Raw genomic sequence first — 20,548 nt, 5'->3', positions numbered from 1 at the left:
TTGGTATCTGCCTTTGGAAAAATATAATGGAGAAGTCTGCATGAAATCCTACATGGATTTTGGGTGTCACTAACTTGTGTCGTCCTTTCCTACTTGCCCCTTTTTAAATATACAGAAAGTAAATTAGATAAGTCCTGAAAATAGGGATTAGTAAACATATGATTAACTTGTACCATTATAGGCAGAATATGGTCATTTATGCAGTTTGTTCATTATAATAACTTTGGTATCCATGGGAAGAGAATTGTTCTAGTGATTGCCCTCGGGCCACAGTGGGCAAGGCAATTACAGTAGACGAGTGTTGTTGGATCTCAGTTTATTTTCAGATCCTTAGGATTCTTCTGGGAGTGACGAATGACGAGCAGTCTTACTTCCAAGGTTTCAGTTTATTTTAGAGTACAAGCAAACATGCAAATACTAAGCAAACTAAATAAAGAGCTGAGAAACGATATAAGGGGTGTCTGGGTGTGAAGACAAAGGAATAAAGAAGCCAAGGTGGTGCCGCTGAAAAATCTATCACTTTTATAATAAGATAAGGAACATTCCTTAGCTAGCAATATATTAGTTAATAGGGCACATAATTAAACCTGTTACTTCACGTGGGTAATGTGTTAATAGCCAAAGAAAAAGGAGAAAGGTGATAAACTGTTAGTTTAGCTGCGATACCACTTTTTACCAGTGAATGTGAAAAATACGTGAGTTTGTTAAAAAGTACAAATCTTATAAAAAGTATGATCAAAGTGGTTTCCAACAGTGGCTAGCAAGCATTAATTATCCTGAATTCTTTGATGAAGTTTGCACCTCTTGAAGGTGTTTTTTTTTTGGTGGTGCTAGAAAATGGCCTAGGAATTGTGCAAGCAATTATGAATTTTCCAAAAGGCTCATGCACTGCAGGGAGTAGATGTTGTTATTTTCTGAAGAGCTATCCAACATCAGGAGTTATGCACTGAGTACCTAGATAGAATTCCTCAAGAGGTCGAAGGCAATGGTGGAGTTCTGAATGCTATATTACAGCAACCGCATCACTTCCTACAGACCACGACTGATGCAATGTATTCACCTTTCAGTTACAGTTACCAATCAGGACTTGCATCAAGTATGCATTAACTCCACACCTGCTTCTTTTTCTTAGAACTGCTAAGTCTCATGACTTCCACATACTGGTTTACAATAACCACCATTCACACTAACCCACTGCCCTTCCCCTTGCAGGATAAGTAGAGTTGCACCTAGAGGCAGCGGCAGCTTCCGAGTGGGGTACAGGAAAAACTGTGGTGCCCCTGCCGGAAGGTGTTGCACACAATAGGCATTTGAAGAAGGGCAGATATTCCAAGGAGTTCCAAAGACAGAAGGGATTGAACAATACAACACTCAACAGGCTATTAAGCTCCTGATGATGTTTTGTTCTTGATGCCAATTTATGTTAAGTGTCCTCTTTCTTATGAATCATCCATATCCCTCCATTTCCTTCATATTCATGTGTCTATCTAAATGCCTCTTAAACTCCACCAAACTCCCTGCTCCCACAGCTACCCCTGCTAACCCATTCCAGACGCCTACCACCTTCAGTGTAAAACTACAGAGGTGACAGCGAAGTGGTTAGCACAACGCTTTACAGTACCAGCAACCCAGGTTCAATTCCCGCCGCTGCCTGTAAGGAAATTGTACATTCTCCTCGTGACTGTGGGTTTCCTCCTGCAGTCCAAAGACGTACTGGTTCGTAGGTGTCACAGTGCACGCTCACAGGACTGGACCCAAATGCAGAAGAACGCTAAGCTCTCTCTGTTATGGTGGTCGCTGGTACTGACGCAAGGCACGCATGGTGGATGGCAGACTCAGTTACGATAGGCACAGATAATGACTTGGCCCAGGAGCGTGGGGATGGCAAAATCCCATGACAAGACGGAAACAAGGGGAATACCAACAGAGCCTCGGAGGTACGACCAAGTGATACCCCGAGACAAATCACTCTCCACAAACTCAGTAGGACTCCAGTTTCAGAGCACAACGAGTTCCCTTTAAATAATCATAGGAAGTGGGAAATATGTGCGCCGGTGACAATTAACTTGACAAGATTAAACCAAAAGCAACTGGGCAATTAGTAAATACAGGTACTTGAGGAACTGTGAAGCCGGATGCTATAGGGCAAGCCACAGAGGCTCACGGCGCTCATGACAGAAGGTTAATTGGTCATTGTAAATTGTCTCATGATTAGGCTAGGATTAAATCCGGGAATTGCATGAGGCACAATAAATAAATAATAAACTTGCCTCCCACGTCACCTTTAAACTTTACCCAGTGGATGACTGGATAAAGGGCATGTAAATGCAAAGCAAGAACTCCAGTAAACCTGAGAGAGCCACACTCACCTAATGCCTGCTCTCTGAAGAGCAATATATCATGTTAAGACTTTCTCAGTTTAGTGATAACGTAGAACTAAAACCTTTGGCAGGGCGAGCAAGGTAATAGCAGAAAGCATCCTTGCAGTGGGTTTAAGAGACCCCTGGATAGGCAGATGGAGCTTAGAAAAATAGTGGGCTGTGGGTAACCCTAGATAATTTCTAAAGTAAAGACATGTTCAGCACAGCATTGTGGGCTGAAGGACCTGTATTGTGCTGTAGGTTTTCTATGTTTCTATGGTACAGATATTGCCATCTTGTCCTGAAGACCCAGACTGCATTCACTAAGAAAGTTCTGAAGGACACAGTTGTTCTTAAAAGGTCAAGGTCAGGGTCACCCTAAAATTCCTTGCCTTTGAATCATTTTAGGCAATTGCTGACGAATGCCAGATGTCCTGGATTAGTGACTTTGCTGATGCTCCCTACTCAATGAAGAGGAATTTTGTCTCTTCCTAGAGTAGTTGAACACCATTATAAAGATTTCCAGGAGGCTGCTGAAACTTTCTTAGTGAATACAGTTTGAATCTTCAGGACAAGATGGCAATATCTGTACCACTCCAGGGATGCCTTCTACTATTATCTGGAGGAGGGATAGATACATGGTCTTCATCTGATTCACCCTCAGTTACCTCAATGTCAGGTGAGGTTAGTATTTGGCAAGAGGAGGAGAAGGCAGAAGTGGTGGAAAAGGTTGATATAGAGGAGTAGGAGGTGGCAGAGGAAAGGGATATCAATAGGTTTCAGTAGGTGCATTTAATGTCAGATCAGAGAAATGTATATAATATACATCCTGAAATTCTTTTTCTTCACAGACATCCACAAAAACAGAGGAGTGCCTCAAAGAATGAATGACAGTTAAAATGTTAGAACCCCAAAGAGCCCCAGCTCCCCCCTCCCACGCAAAAGCAGCAGCAAGACAATGACCCCCCCCCACCAGCAAAAAAGCATCTGCTCCCTCCACTGAGCACTCAAGCGTGCAGCAAAGCACCAATAGAGACACAGACTGCAGTACCCCAGAGACTACTCGTTCACCCGGTAATTTGGCATACCACAGGCTCTCTCTCCCTAATAAGAGAAAAAGAGAAATCCCTGTTTCACAGCAAGAGGGGAGACATAACAAACAACTCGCTAATTTACGATGTTAAAAGTCTGTTATGTCACATTTTCTGAGCTCTGCGCCCGGAGAGACAGCGCCAAAAATGCGCAGCTCTCTGGACACACAATCCCTGGCAGCGAATCCACTGCTCCCAGAGTTCCGTGTTCTCCCGCAACGCTTGACAGTTAGTGGTAAAGGGAAGCCCTTTCTGACTCTGTTGTCTGGTTTAATTGGGGGGCCTGTCTGTCTGGTGCTTACAGATCTCCTGTAATGTCTGGGTTTCCTCTGGGTATTCCAATTTCCTCCCACATCCCCAAGATAGTTCCTTGGGCATTATAAATAGTCCCTGGTTTATAGTTGAGTGGTAGAATTTCAGAAGAGTTGATGAGAATTTTACAAAAGGGAGTGGAAGTAGTTTCATGAGCATAGTTCTGTTCTCTTTGAGCAAGACAGTATCTGTGAACCCATCACAGCTGCATGGCCAGTACCCTTGCTGGGTTCTGCCAAACATTCAGCCCAGACTGCTGAAACTGGCGCATAGAAACTTGGTCTTCTTGGCCGCGAGCCACTTAATTTTCCTGCAAGGCCACTGAAACTCAGCGACCTATCAGCTGTGCATTGCATAACATCATCAAAGAAGGCAAAGGTCTGCACAATCAGATTCAGATTTATTATCACAATTAGTATTACTACCAGCAGATTGAGAGCAAAAGGAACATGCAAGGAGAGAGGTACAATCTGTGTAGAGTTTATCATGCCCTTATTTTGCAACCCGATTTGGAAAATGTCAAGTTTATTCTGGTTTGATTGTCAGTGACAGAAGGAAGATAGGAAGGGTACAGTTGGTGAATCAGTATTTGACATTTCTACAGTTGCCTTGTGGTCAGATGAATTGGGCATGGATCGCCCAGCATAAAAATGTCTTTTTAGATTACCTACTTGTGTCCCTTCACTTTTTTTCGTTCTCCTGCTCTGTAATAACATATCGTACTGATAGAGAAAAAAGGCTGAGAGCTAGTGATGGCAAGGTTATGCAGGATACAGCTGCCCACCACAAATCTGTGAACGGGGTCTAGTGGGTGAAATCTTGATCTAGCTTGTCAGTGGTCCTAAAGAAGGGCCTCGGCCCGAAACGTTGACTGTTTACTCGTTTCCAAAGATACTGCCTGGCCTGCTGAGTTCCTCCAGCACTTTGTGTGTACGTTGCTTTGGATGTCCAGCACCTGCTGATTTTGTTGTGTCGGTGATTTCACGTGGTTCCTCAGAGCAGACTGCTTCAAAATGAAGGCAGCAGGAGAGGGTATCAGGTATTGACTTGCATGATTGGGCATGGTCACTCATCATTTTCACATTAAGAGTGTAAAAAATCTTTTCCATCTATGGTACATTTGCAAGGTTGACACACAGCAAACATAATCCAACGCACATATTTCCCTGCTGCTCTCCAGGAAACAAAATGTAGTCAGCTCACATAAAATGGGTGTATTAATGACCACTGAAAGGCAGCATTAATTTTTAATGTATCCATTTTCGCCGTATGACGTGTCACCGGCAGTGGCAGTATTGATTGCTTACTCACCGCAGGATATCCAACCTCTGACCTGTTCCTATGGCAACAGTGTTTGTGTTCGGGTCATTTGAATTTCTGGTCAATAGTGATCTTCAGGATGTTGATAACGGGAGACTTAGGAATTGTACTACTATCGAGCGTCAAGGATATGTGGTAAGATCCTTTCTAGCTGGAAAATGTCAGGGCCTGGCAGTTTTGAGGTGCAAATCTTACTTGCTATTTTCCAGCCTATGCTTGAATGTTGTTGAAGGTTATGTTGTATCCTTTCAAGTCAGGAGACTCCTTTTAAGAGATTCCTGGATGGCTACATGGAGCTTAGAAAAATAAAGGGCTATGGGTAAAGCCTAGGTAGTTCTAAAGTAGGGACATGTTCAGCACAGCTTTGTGGGCCGAAGAGCCTGTATTGTGCTGTAGGTTTTCTATGTTTCTATGACTGCTTCGTTTGCTGAGGACTTGTGAATAGAGTTACACATTGTGTTGCCATGAACAAATATCTCCGCTTCTGATATTATGGTGGGAGTTAAGTGATTGATGAAGAAGTTGAAGGTGACTAGACTGACAAAACTCTTCTGAGGAATTCCTGCAGCATTGTTCCAGTAACTACAACTACCTGTCTTTATGACTGGTCTGCCAGTAAACATTGGAGTATTTATCTTCTTTTGCTGATTGGTTTTAGAATTTTTATATCACACAATCAAATGTTATCCTGATGTCAAGGACAGTCAGTTGCACTTCACCAATGGAGTTCAGCTCTTTGATCCTTTTTGAACTAGGTTGTGAAGTGGTGGAGATACGTCTCTACCACAGGAGATGTAAGGTGCTCCTTCCCACCACTAGTCTACAGCACCTGCTTAGCCCCCCTTAGAGGCAGGTCACGTGAAGCCATCGGAGCAGGTGGTGGATGGCTGAATGAGCAGCTGGTGCATATCACAAGTCCTGGTTATGTGACCACTGACACCAGGCAGAAAATCTCTGAAGAGTACTTCCAATGGCTGAGGTCACTTGTCTTATAACCATATAACAATTACAGCACGGAAACAGGCCATCTCGGCCCTTCTAATCCGTGCCGAATGCTTACTCTCACCTAGTCCCACTGACCTGCACTCAGCCCATAACCCACTATTCCTTTCCTGTCCATATACCTATCCAATTTTACTTTAAGTGACAATATCGAACCTGCCTCTACCACTTCTACTGGAAGCTCGTTCCACACAGCTACCACTCTCTGAGTAAAGAAATTCCCCCTTGTGTTACCCCTAAACTTTTGCCCCCAACTCTCAACTCATGTCCTTTTGTTTGAATCTCCCCTACTTTCAATGGAAAAAGCCTATCCACGTCAACCTTGTCTACCTCCCTCATAATTTTAAATACCTCTATCAAGTCCCCCCTCAACCTTCTACGCTCCAAAGAATAAAGACCTAACTTGTTCAATCTTTCTCTGTAACTTAGGTGCTGAAACCCAGGTAACATTCTAGTAAATCTTCTCTGTACTCTCTCTATTTTGTTGACATCTTTCCTATAATTCGGTGACCAGAACTGTACACAATGCTCCAAATTTGGCCTTACTAATGCCTTGTACAGTTTTAACATTACATCCCAACTCCTATACTCAATGCTCTGATTTATAAAGGCCAGCATACCAAAAGCTTTCTTCACCACCCTATCCACATGAGATCCCACCTTCAGGGAACTATGCACCATTATTCCTAGATCACTCTGTTCTACTGCATTCTTCAATGCCCTACCATTTACGATGTATGTCCTATTTTGATTATTCCTACCAAATTGTAGCACCTCACACTTATCGGCATTAAACTCCATCTGCCATCTTTCAGCCCACTCTTCTAACTGGCCTAAATCTCCCTGCAAGCTTTGAAAACCTACTTCATTATCCACAACGCCACCTACCTTAGTATCATCTGCATACTTACTAATCCAATTTAGCACCCCATCATCCAGATCATTAACGTATATGACAAACAACATTGGACCCAGTACAGATCCCTGAGGCACACCACTAGTCACCGGCCTCCAACCTGACAAACAGTCATCCACCACTACTCTCTGGCATCTCCCATCCAGCCACTGTTGAATCCATTTTACTACTTCAATATTAATACCTAACGATTGAAGCTTCCTAACTAACCTTCCGTGCAGGACCTTGTCAAAGGCCTTACTGAAGTCCAAGTCCAACAGTGTCTTGTCAAGACACTGTCCAGAAGAAGACAATAGCAAACCATTTATGTATAAAACCATTATATATAAAAATATGCTGGAACAGTCATGGTCATGGAAAGACCATGATCGCCTTCATCATACATCACGGCACAAAACAAACAATGTGATGTGGATCTGGAGCTGAGTGGTTTTGGCAAGACCCAAGCTTAGATTATTACTGAAAATTTTTCACTTAATGTTAGCCACAATTTCCATCATTTTCTTGAGAATAAACTGACTGTGCGGTAATTAAATGGGATTGAATTTGTCCCTTTTTATGAACTGTAGTAGCATTTTACTATTTTCAAATTGCTCTGTGTGTTTTAAGTACTTTTGAACAGCTGATGTAGAGATGCAGTTAATTCTGGAATACAGATTTTTAGTTGTTAAATCTGATCCCATCGTTTTTTATATATCCAGTGCTGTGAGCAATTTCTTTATGCCTCATGAAGTGAATCAGATGGCTGTGATTCTCACAAGTAAGCCAAGTCTATAGCAAGCTGTGAAAAGACCAAAATACCTTCTGATCCAGCTGGAGTGAACGTAACACAAAGGAACCTCATTGCCCCAGTTTCTTTGGAAACTAGGTGCAAATTAGGGCATTGGCAGCAATGTACTTTACAACCTTAAATCAAGCATGGTAAAATGAGATAAACTGACCAGTTAACCTCGAGATAATATAGGTGTACATGAGGGTTTTAGAGGCAAAAGGGCTAAGGCAGAGTGCAATGGAATATCACTAGAGAGGAGGAAATAAGTGTTTTTTTTGGTTTGAAGATATGTGCTTCAAACCACTACACAGCTCAAGCAGGATACCAAAACTGCAAACGGTCTGGTTTTCCCTCAGCGATTTGCCAGGAAGAGAGGTAGTGTTGGTGATGGAAACAAAAATAAAGACTTTGAATTTCCCGAGAGTTAATCAGAGAAAGTATCTGTTCTTTCAGCGTTGGATCGGGGATAAGCAGTGCAACAGCATAGAGGCATTGATAGAACAGTATAACTGGGATATGGAAATTAACCATATTCACAGAGGCCACTTTATTCAGTACAGCCCATCCACTTCAAGGTTCAACATGTTGTACAATCAGAAATTCTCATTTACACACTACTATTCTAACATGTGGCTATTTGTGTTACTGTAGCCTTTGTCAGCTTGAACCAATCTGGCCATGCTTCTCTGACCTCATTAACAAGGTGTTTTTGTCAACAAAACAGCTGCTCACTGGGTGTTTTTTTTTGGGGGGTTTTTTGCACCATTCTCCGTAAACTCTAGAGAGTGTTCTGCGTGAAAATCCCAGGAGATCAGCTGTTTCCAAGGTAATGAAACTACCCCGTCTGGCATCAACAATCATTCTACCATCAAAGCCACTTAGTTCTCATTTCTTCCCCATTTTGATATTTTGTCTGAACAACAATTGAACCTCTTGACCATGTCTGCATAATTTTATGCACTGAGTTGCTGCCACATCATTAGCTAATTAGATGTTTGCTTTAACAACCACGTGAGCATGTATACAACACTTGGTGTATATCTGAATATAATAGAGTTGAAAAGTAGAAGGAGATGGATTGTTAGGAGGTATAAAAGTAACGTTGTATGTGCAGGAAGAGAAGTCATTCCAACTGTTTCACTAGCTGCGATTAGACAGCAGGAATGGAAGCAAGTATGACCAGTTCCCATTCAGTTTGTTGACAGGTGAGAGACATTGAAGTCAACTGGTCAAAGGCTCTGAAGAAGTGAAGAAGATAAGAAATTATAGGTATTCTTTACTGAAATACTCAGGATGTCATTAATAACTTCATAATAATGTTTTGTTTCTGTGCAGAAGTAAAGCAGTAAAATGCAGGACCCCGCTTTGAAAGTCATTGTTGGGGAGGAGAACAGAAAGCAGATTCCAAATTTACTCAAGCATGAGACAATCTGTAGATGCTGGAAATCAAAAGCAATGCACACAAAATGCTGGAGCAACTCAGCAGGCCAGGCAACTTCCATGAAAAAGAGTGAAGAGTCGACATTTCAGGTCCGAAACATCGACTGTTTACTCTTTTCCATAAATGCTGCCTGGCCTGCTGAGTTCCTCCAGCACTTTGTGTGTTTCTTCCAAATTTACAAATGATATGAGTGGAGTTAAATTCTTTTTAAAGCAAGTTCAAAGAGTGCAGGATTTCTTCTGCTATTAATAGCCCACAATCAAAATCTCAAGAATTGCCAATTTGAAAGCTATGGTTTATTTACAAATCAGTTATAATGGTGCAAAATAGTAGGGACTGATTTTGAGACAACGTACTTGGATCAATAAAACAGGAATTTCACATGCTGTGGTTCAGAGTAACCAAGGAGTTCATTAGTTGAATTGAGCATGATTAAATGTCCATAATCTTTTGACTTGTTACACTTTGAAAACTCCAGAGAACAGTTAATGTTCAGTTTAATCTTATTGGTCCATGCGTTTTAAAAATAAGTACTGTGGCGAGCATTCAGTCCATGATGACAGACCAGGAGAGCTCATTCATCTCAACTGCTGGCTGTATTGCGACAGGCACAGTAACAGTCAGAGGGCCATCGTTCAGTGTGAACTGCTCAGTCTCATACAGATGGGAGAGGTGATTATCACACACTCAGGTTACAGTCAGGGTGACCCAGAAACACACAAACTAAAATGTAACAATAAATGTGCTTGAGCATCCCACCATAATCCCACAAACACATTTTAAAACAAGAACAATAAGTAGTGCTGGCTGCCAGGAAATCAAATCCAGTTAATTATTTATGCTGCTCAAGTGCAATGTAAAAACCACCTCCACCTATCCTTGACACACAATGTCATCATCATCACTAAACCTTTTATCAACAGTCTGGCGGTGACCGTTGACCAGAAACTTAATTGGACCAGCCGCAGGTCAGATGCTCGGTATCCTGCAGCAAATAATTAACCATTTCACTCCTTAAAACCTTTTCACAGTCTGCAAGGCAGAATTTAAAAGTGTGAATGAAACACCTCCACCTGTCTGGTTGAGTACAGTGCAAACCACACTCAAGCAGCTCATCACCATCCAGCTCACTTGACTTGCAATCTAATGAAAATCAAAAACACATAAAGATGCTGTAAATCAGAAATAAAAACAGAAAATGCAGAAAATACTCAGCAGGTCAGGCAGCACCTGTGGAAAAAGAAACTGGGTTAACTTTTCAGAACCTGGAAAGAGAGATAAAGAACTCAGGAAGGGGAGGAGGTTGCCAAGTGCCTGTAATGCCTTCTGCTCTTCCAAATGTTCAAACGATTACAGCCAAAGTCCCCCACTGTTTCTAGCAAAGGATTCCTAATTAGTGCCTTGCAAACCACCACTCAGAGGAGCAAGGACAGAAAACATGCAGAAACAATGTGAGTCCCAATTTCCTGTCTAAATTGGACACTATCTCCACTTGAAAATATATTGCCACTTCTTCACTGTTGTTGGGTTCATATTGTGATCAGCAGCAAAAATCATGCTGCAGTTTATGGATTACAGTTCAACATTCAGTACCATCAACCCCTCAATATTAGTCACCAAAATTCTCGACCTAGGCCTCCAAACCTCTCTGCAACTTCCTCGTCGGGTGATCATAGTAGGATTTGGTGATTACATCTCACGACAATTGACCCAGCTGTAGCTCAAGGATGAGTGTTTATCCCACTGCTCTACACTCATTACTGTGTACAGCTCAAACACCATCGGTAGATTTGCAGATGACACCACTGTTGATGGTAAAATCTCAGGTAGTGACAAGGAGGCATACAGGTGTGAGCTAGATCAGCTGGTTGAGTGGTGTTACAACACCTTCACACTCTGAATCAGAATCAGGTTTATCAACACTGATATGTCATGAAATTTGTTGTTTTGTGGCATCAGTACACGCAATAAAGAATTACTGTAAGTTGCAATAAGAAATATATAAAAAATCAATATGTAATGCAAAAAGTGAGGTTGTGTTCATGGGTTCATGGTCTGTTCAGAAATCAACGTCAGCAAGACCAAGGAATTGATTATGCTCTTCAGGAAGAGGAAGTCAGGAAACCACATGGAGGAATGGGTGAGCAGATTCAGATTCCTGAGTAAGTTACTGGGTGTCAGCATCTCGGGAATCTGGCCTGGGTCCAGTGCATTGATGCAATCATGAAGAATGCATGCCAGCAGCCAGATTTTGTCAGGAGTTTGAGGAGACTTGGTATGTCACCAAAGACTCTTGTTAATTTCTGCAGGTGTACGGTGACCATTCTGGCTGGCTGACTCGCAGCCTCCGATGCACAGGGTTGTAGGAGTCTGCAGACGGTTTCAGACTCCGCCAACTCTATCATAGGCACAACCCTCCCCACTATCGGCGACAGTTTCACGATGAGGTGCTTCAAGAAGGCGGCATTAATCATTAAGAACCTTCACCATTTGGGACATGGCCTCTTCCCATTACTGCCATAAGGGAGAGAGGAGGTACAAGAACCTGAGGGCCCACGCTCAGCATTTTAGATACAGCTTCTTCCTCTCTGTTGTCATGTTTCTGAACTGCCCATGAACCATGAATAATATCTCATTCTTCTTTTAACTGCTATATTTATTTATTTTTCCAAGTCCCGCTGCTGTCTGTAAGGGTTTGTATATTTTCCCCATGATCACGTGGATTTCTTCCCCATTTCTCTGGTTGCCTCCCACATTCCAAAGTCGTACGGGTTAAGTTGTGAGCGTGTTATGGAAGTGTGGTGGCACTTGCGGACTTCCCTCAGCACATCCTCCGACTGTGTTGGTTGTTGACACAAAACGGCACACTTCACTGTATGTTTTGATGTACCTGCTCACCTTTTTAACAATTTTATGTCTTTGCACTACACAACTGCTTCAGGACAACAAACAACAGACACACAACAATGGCAACAAACATGCTTCTGACTCTGAGTCATGAGGTACGCTGCAACAGTCAAAGAGAGGCAAACTTGCTGTCTTTACCAGCAACATCCATTCCTGTAAATGAATTGATTTTTTTTAAACGTACGTGGCATTTGTTAATACCCAGTTAACAAGAAACTGATTTATCATGAGGATGCCAATTTGATATACTGAGGGAGTACCTTGGAACTAGAATATGGAAATTTATGCAAGAAGTCTAGTCCAATAGAGAGCCTGGTCCTTTAAGTTTATCCAGGAGCTTTTGGAAAATAGGTCATTGTGACACACTTAATAATTTTCCAAAGTGGAACAAAGAAATACTTTATTGCAAGAAATACTGAACTTCAGCACCCTTAGGCTGTTGGACTACAGCAGATGAGATGCATAGTAATTTAATCTTACTAAAATCCTGCTGTACAACAGCATCTGAGTTAATGCAGCTCATCGACCAATTTTCATAAAAAGGGGGTAAGTTGATACTCTTAGTTAAAGTTTTGACCATTAACACTTTGGAGCTGAGACCTGGAAATGTAACGTGTTAATTGTTGAAATATGCACTTGTTTTTAATTGGCTGAGGCAAATCAAGAAGAAACAGCATTTGCTAAGTGGGTCATTACTAGCAACCCTGGGGGTCCTTTGTTGAGCGTTATTCACAAGCTCCATGGACAAGTCCATGTTTATTATCAGGTAGGGACATCGTTAAAATAATATACCAATACAAAATGCCGCAGGTGCCAGAAATCTGAAATAAAAATAGTAAAATGCTGGAAATGTCCAGGAGATCAATCTCCAGATAATGTCCATTCATCAGTTAGAGGCAAAGAAGCCTTACGAAAGGCTTAAAAAAAAGGATTCAAAGGCAAAGAGATGCTGTAATAAGGCAAAAAAGAGTGGTATACTATATAAGAAAACCGTAAAGAAACAAAAGATAGATTGAGAGAAAGTGTATGTCAAAATAACAGAATTGTTATTCAAAATTAGGCTGAATATACAAAGAGAGTTTAGTTAAACTATTTTTGAAATGACTGCCTTTACAAATTGCAAAAGCTCGAAAGTAAGCTGGTGAGGTACTAAAGCATGCAATGCAAATCAGTTTCTTCCGGGAAAGCAAAGAAATAGGTAAAAGATGAGGTGAATAAAGCATTTTATTTTCAAGAAAAACCATTTCCTTCCCCTTCCAAGGTGGCAATGCAAACATCTTTTACCATTCTCTCAACACAAGAGATTCTTCAGATGCTGGAAATCTAGAACAACACACAGAAAATGCTGGAGGAACTCAGCAAGCCAGGCTGCATCAATGGAAACGAGTACAGTCGAGGTTTTGGGACTGGGAAGGAAGGGAAGCAAAAGTCAGTTTAAGAAGGTGAAGGGAGAGGAAGGAGTACAAGGTGGCAGGTATTGAGTGAGACCAGATGAGGGAGAAGGAGGTTGGGTGGAGGAGGGGGGATAAAGTAAGAAGCTGGGAGAGTTTATGTGGAAGACGTAAAGGTTTGAAGGAAAAGGAATCTAATAGGCTTGGATAGTAAACTATGGAAGAAGGGAACAGAGAAGGGGAACCAGAGGGAGGTGGTGGGTAATTGAGGAGTAGAGCAGGGGTGAGAAGGTAACTAGAGTGGAGAATGGAAGAAGAGAGAAAGAGGGAAATACTGGAATTTGGAGAAATCTATATTCATGCCATTAGGTTGGAGGCTACCTAGATGGACTATGAGGTGTTGTCTCTGCACTCTGAGTGGCCTGAAGTTAGTGAAATCCATGCTTGTGCCATTAGATTACAGGCTATCCTGATGGAATATGAGATGTTGCTCCTTCTCCAATCCAATAGCAATAATTTATCTAACTTCTGGTAATTTCTCTCCACCCTCTCCATTTTCCATTCCCCATATCCCCTTCTCTTCTCCTCCCTCTGGTTCACCTCCTCCTTCCCATTTTTCCACGGTCCACTGTCCTCCCCATTATACTCCTTCTTCTTTAAACCTGGACCTCTTCCACCTATCCTCACCCCACCCACCCTCCTTCCTCCTGACCTGGTCTCACCTATCACCTGCCAGCTAGTACTCCTTTCCCTCCCCTCCCCTCACATTATTTTGGCCTCTGCCCCCTTCATTTCTAGTCCTGATGAAGGGTTTTGGCCCAAAATGTTGACTGTTTAATCCTTCTATAGAAGCTACCTTACTTGCTGAGTTCCTCCAGCATGTGTGTGTGCTCATGTTTTCACAATTGTATTCTTCCTTTGTCCATAATGTCGCTGTTGCTTAGGTGCTTAGGTCCTCCATGCTGGCGTTCACAGCTTTCTTCATCATGTCAGTAGCTTCCTCTCCATTTACCGTCAGTCATGCAATTCCTGAGTGGAGACTCGGGAATACTGTCGCACACAGATGTAGAAGGGTTTCTCATTGCTGTTTCTGTAACAGTTTTGTTTTGACCAGTTAGGGCTGTTAGCCCTGAGCTGAACCCCCTAGCCTGGAGGACCAGTGGGCCGCTCTTAGTCTGGTCTCTACCCTTTAACCTGTTTGGCTTGGGTGACCCTACCAGGAGTCAAAGCACAAGGCCCTGACTCCAGCCAGCATAGCTCTCCAGATCAATGAAGCGCACAAGCCTCCAAACCACGACAAGGTTGTGGTCCGCTTGGCAGATTCACTGTTGTGTAATAGAAAAAAATGATTTCATTAAAAAAAATAGGAGCACATGTGACTAGATACCAAAATAGTGTCATGAAAGCAACACGTTGTAATAGTAAAGAAAGATGTGAAAGGATTAATACAAGGCACATCTCTGTAACTATGTCATATGTTTCTCCAAAATTTGTAATGGCCCATTAACACTTCTTATCCATGCAACTGAAAATTAGTAATATGCATTTTTTCTGTCAATGCAGGGTTACACTTAAATCAGAATTCCAAAGCTTCAATTAAATGAATTGTTACCCAGAAAAAAAAGTGTAGAATTTTTTAAAAAGCAAAAGCTTTGTATTGTAATCATCACCTCAAGTAGGTATACGGATCAGACATGCTTCTCAGAATGAGGCATTTTCAGAAAGGGCATATTATCTAGACACAATCCAGACTAAGCATCCTCTGTTAAGATCTTCAAGGACATCTCTATTTTAAAACGATAAAAATTGGTCATCTGACTTTTAAGATGGATGAGAAAGTACAGTTTTGTCAAAAAGGGTTTCAGCTACAAAGTTGGACTGTGAAGCTGGGCTTGTACTTATTAGAACAACTTTTTATTTTAATTTGTAAAAGTGCACAAGATCAGGAATTGTTTAGATAGTATGAATAGAGGAAGTTGTTCCCTTTAGTAGATGATACAAGGACCAAGGTATTTATAATATTAGACAAAAAAAATAGAAGGGGAATGTGAGGAAGAACTATTTAATATGCAGACCTAGAAGGTGCAGACTGAGCACTCCTCACTGCAGATAAATGGCTCCTCCATGGAGAGAGTTAAGAGCACCAAGTTTCTGGGCGTGCAGATAACAGACGATCTCACCTGGTCCCTCAACACGACTTCTTTGGTCAAGAAAGCATAGTAGCATCTTCACTTCCTGATGAGATTGAGGCAAGTGAGATTCCCCAATTCTAACCAATTTTTACAGGAACATCATTGAGAGTGCCCTGACCAGCTGAACCACAGTCTGATACAGGAATTGCAAGGCATCTGACCACAAGACCTTACAAAGGATTGCGAGGACTGCTGAAAGGACCATCGGGGTCAGATAGGTGGAAAAGAGGTATTTATCAGGAGCAGTATGTACTCAGGGCCCTTAGCATTGTCAGTGATCCTTCCCATCTCTCCAGTGATCTCTTTGACCTTTCTACCATCAGGCAGGAGGTACCAGAGCGTTAGGATAGGAAACAGCTTTTTTCCCCAGGCTGTGAGACTACTGAACTCCCTGCCTCCACCCTGGGCTCATCGCATGTGAAACACCAGTAGTGTTATACTGTTTACTTTTTAACTTGTGTCGTAAATGCACCTTATTATTTGTTGAGAAGTTATCCCCTCTGGTTCAAGAGCCTGAGGGTTGAGGAGTAATAAGTGTTCCTGAATCTGGTGGTACGAGTCCTGAGGCTCTTCTACCTTCCTTCTGATGGCAGCAGTGAGAAGAGAGCATGTCCTGGGTGGTGGGGGTCCTTGATGATGGATGCTGCCTCCCTACGACAGTGTTTCATGTAGATATGCTCAATGGTGTGGAGGGCTTTACCCCTGAAGGACTGGGCCGTAGCCACTACTTTTTGTAGGATTTTCCGTTCAAGGGCGTTGGTGTTTCCGTACCGGGCCATGATGCAACCAGTCAGTATACTCTCCACTGCCCATCTATAGAAGTTTGTCAAAGTTTTAGCTGACATGCGGATCTTCAAAGAATCTAGAGTTGCAGCCGTGCCTTCTTAATAATGGTATTTATGTGGCATATCCAGATCATAAGACAGAGGAGCAGAATTTGTCCTTTCATCCCATCAACTCTTCTCCGCAGAGGAGAGATCCTTTGAAATGATAATGCCAAGGAATCTGTGGAGAGAAATGAACAGTTGACATTTTGAGTTGAGACTGATGGGCAGAGGGGAAATAGCCAGTATAAAGGGGTGAAGGGAAGGGTTGAAGCATGAGTTAAGTAAGCAATAGATGGATCTAGAAGAGGATGTGTGATAGTGATACGGGAGAGAGAAGAGGCTGGGAGGTGATAGATGGATGTGACAAAGGGCTGAATGTGATGGAATCAATAGGAAAGGATGGTAGAGTGTAGAATCAAAGAAAGGATTGCGATAGGCAGATGGGAACAGTAGGAGGAGTGAGGTACCCAATGAGAGGAATGTGCAGCTGATGGTCGGATAAAATGGATGGAGGAGGGGAAAGGATCAGGGTGCTAGGGGCTGAGGTGGCTAAATGGCTTCTTACTGTGCTATTTTAATTCAGTAACTTTATGAAGGTAACAGGTATTATAAGGAACACACACAACATACACAATCTGCTGGAGGAACTCAGCAGGTCAGGTAGCATCTATGGAAAAGAGTACAGTTGACATTTCGGACTAAGACGCTTATTCAGGACTGAGTCCTGAATGCTACTGAAGGGTCTCGGCCTGAAACGTCAACTGTACTCTTTTCCATAGATGCTGCCTGACCTGCTGAGTTCCTCCAGCATTTTGTGTGTCTTGCATGGATTTCCAGCATCTGCAGATTTTCTCTTGTTTGTTAGTTATTATAAGGTTTAGTTTGCAGTGGCTGGGATTCGAAAACAACCTTGTGATTATAAGAGTTTGGTAAATTTTGTTTCTTGACTAAGTGTTGTTGGTATTGTAAAGAATTTCCTGCAAAAGGGAGTAACACATTGCCATGGTATTTATCAGCTGATACTTTCAAAGCCAAGCATAGAAATGGATTTGCATTTCTCAAGATCAAAGGTCAGCAGTGCTGAAAAGGACATAATATTCCTTTAAGTTAGATATATTAACAATAAATTATGTTAAGCTGTAGTTTCCTCTGATTGGTGAAAAAGAAATTAGTCTTTCCAAAATATTAATTTCTCAGGTGTTTTGGAAAATGTATACTTGCCTGGAAACTGAATTGTATAAAATAATCTGCCTGCTAAATAATAAAATCTGAATTGTGAAAGGTCATAAAGGAAAATCAGGGAATTAATGAAAGTTGCACCAAACCTGAAAATTACCTGCTGAGTCCTCGAAGTGACTGACATGTTAATGCACAGAGCAGCCTTGATGTCCACAGTATAATGGCAGTGTAATGTGCATTGCAAAATTAGCTCGCAACCCTGTGATGTTGGTTCACTTACACTACACTTGCAGAAGTGAACCAACATCAGATATGCAGAAACAAATCTTCACCAATTATGGGAGGTCTCCTTCATTGTTATGTTTTGTAGCTCCAAAACATGAAAACTGTAACTTACAACCCGTAATGAATTATTTAAACAAAGAATGCTTAATTAAACAATGTATTTCCAATATTACACAAATATTACTGAAATATTAGATACACAACATTTACCATTGCAATAGGGATTCCTCTCAAGGAGACTGCAAACTATGGTGTTTGCCTCTGGGCACTTATTTGAGATGAGCTATCCCTACCACTCCCAACAGCATCCTTTCCCCATCCCCACCAAAACCAATCACAACCCCTCAGTAGCCTCCTGATACAAATGACCAAGCTTAACCCTCGATGTCCCAAACTCCCCTGTCTTCCTCCATCCCCCCCCCCAATATTCTAGATGTCCTTCCCCTTTAGTTCTTTTATCAGTTTTTCTTTGCATACTCTGCATTACAAAGCATGTGAGGGAAAGGTCTTTCAGTCTCAGCCTGATTCTGTCATGTGAAATGGCTTGACAGAATTTTGCAACAGCAGGCATTTAGGCAAAACATTTATTGGTCCACTGTCACCACATATTTAACTAATCAATCCAGGTACCAACTTCTAAGCCAGCTAATCTTCCTTTTAAAAAAAAGCCACCGTACAATTCACTTAGGTAATTCCTGAATGCAAAGTGAAGAGAATGTGTGGGGGATTGTGTTGGTTCTGGCAAGTTTACGAATGGGCAGCAGATGCAGTGTTGACATTTCCACAACACGTGAATGGAGCAAGTAATGATCGTAGACTAGATTTGTGGTAGGAATGACAACCAATCATTATATATGTTCACCACCATTGCTTGGTGCAACTGTCAATAACTCGGAGATTTACATGAACTAATAATCTCCAGAGAACACCAATTCCCAGTCTGTGATCAACTGCATTTTTAGATGCTGCTTTCAGACTTTTACACTGTGGTCAAACATACTTACCTAAACTGACATGAATTTAGTTTTGATGAACTCTTTACAGCGTAAATTACCCTGAAACTATTATGCTTTGATGCGTTCAGTGTGCAAAAACTTTCAGTATAATACTAAGTCATAATTACCGCCTCACAAACTCTCTGACCCAAAAATATGCACAGTGTCACAGCTGGAATCCAGATTCAACTGGGCATTTTGTTTTGATTGGCACAGACAAAACGGACTGAATGAGCTCTTCCTGTGTCATAAGTTTCTATGATTCTGTAAAATTCCCAGAACAACTAATGCTCACCCAGATGTTAATGCACAGTTACTCTTTATCTACCCTTCAGGCTTCTTACTGTATTGAGACTTAAATACTCATTATCTACCTTGTCATCTGGGACCTCCTTCCAAAATTACCTGTCCAAAGGCTCAAAGTTGGATCTACTGGTACATGTCCTTTTCATGCAAATATGTGAACAAGTGAATATACAATTTAGAAGTAAGGGTTGATTACATGCTACTTGTACCTGTTCCACTAATCAATGACATTACTGCTGACATGACTGAAACCTCAACTCCACTTTCCTGCTTACCACCCTTTCGAGACTTTATCAGTCAGTTCTGGTTTTAAAATATTCAGTGCCTCTGCTTCCACCGCACTTTGAAGAAGTAGGGTCATCCCATGACCCTAGTAACACTGATCTCTGGTCCACTTTGTGCGCAGTTTTTCACACTCTCCCCCCGACCATGTGCTATTCCCCTGGTGCTCCAATTTCCCTGCTGATCCCAAAAATCATATGTTACAGGAGTTTAAGTGGCCACTGTAAATTGTCCCTCGTGTGTAAAAGAGTAGAAACTAAGTGGAGGAAGGCGCAGGTGTTTGGTGGGAATAAGAGGAGAATAAAATAGGATTTGGGCAGGTCAAGTATAAATGGGTGTTGGTAATGACTCAATGGGCCTGTGGGCCAATGGACCTGCTTTTATATTAAAACTCTTTATGATTTACATTTATATGTGTGTGATTTATTTTAGATAAACATTTCAATATTTGAGGAGTTGTTTATATTTAAGCTTCTTCCTTAATCCATCTTTATTTGACATTCTCCATTTTGCTTAAAAGCTACTCATGCCAAGCATACATTTGAATTTTTGCCGGCAGAAGAAAAAATATCTCATAAAGGAAACTCTCCCTCGGGAGATTCCTGGAAAAAATAAGGGTAAAAATTCTAAGGTCAGTATGTGTAGTTGAAAAGAGATTTCACCAAAGTAAACTGTGAACACCTCCTTCAGGGTAAATCTATTTCCAGAAAGGGAAAAGGTGGACCTGCTCAGATGAGGATCTCAGATGACATGGTAGGATAAGGATAAAACAAAAGCCTACAAGGATATAGAATGAAAAAAGGTGAAATTAGGAGGCAAATTTGGGAAGCAAAAATAATGCATAAAAAAGCACAAGCAAGTAAAAATGAAGAAAATCAAGATGTTTTATAATTTAATGAAAAGCAAAAGTAGGGCCTGTTAAAGACCAAATAAAAAGATGCAACGGATATGGATAAGATTTTTGATGAAT

The 20,548-nt window shown here is 41.6% G+C and overlaps 1 protein-coding gene across 6 annotated transcripts in view; it reads left to right on the top strand.

Moving 5' to 3' along the window:
- The window catches only part of LOC140728501 (kalirin), a 723,603-nt gene that overhangs the window by 483,045 nt on the left and 220,010 nt on the right, over window positions 1-20,548 (top strand). The window contains exon 1 of one of the 6 annotated variants that reach the window (XM_073047308.1): window positions 5,157-5,218. The exons of the other annotated variants lie outside the window; for them this stretch is intronic. The gene's annotated coding sequence lies outside the window, so the exon portion shown is untranslated. Of the gene's footprint in view, window positions 1-5,156; window positions 5,219-20,548 lie in introns of those variants that run through there. 6 annotated transcript variants of the gene reach the window in all.

This window comes from Hemitrygon akajei, chromosome 5 (genome assembly GCF_048418815.1).
Source record: "Hemitrygon akajei chromosome 5, sHemAka1.3, whole genome shotgun sequence".
NCBI classification, from domain to species: domain Eukaryota; kingdom Metazoa; phylum Chordata; class Chondrichthyes; order Myliobatiformes; family Dasyatidae; genus Hemitrygon; species Hemitrygon akajei.
The sequence above is the reverse complement of the archived record's forward strand: the minus strand, read 5'-3'. Positions and strand labels throughout refer to the sequence as shown.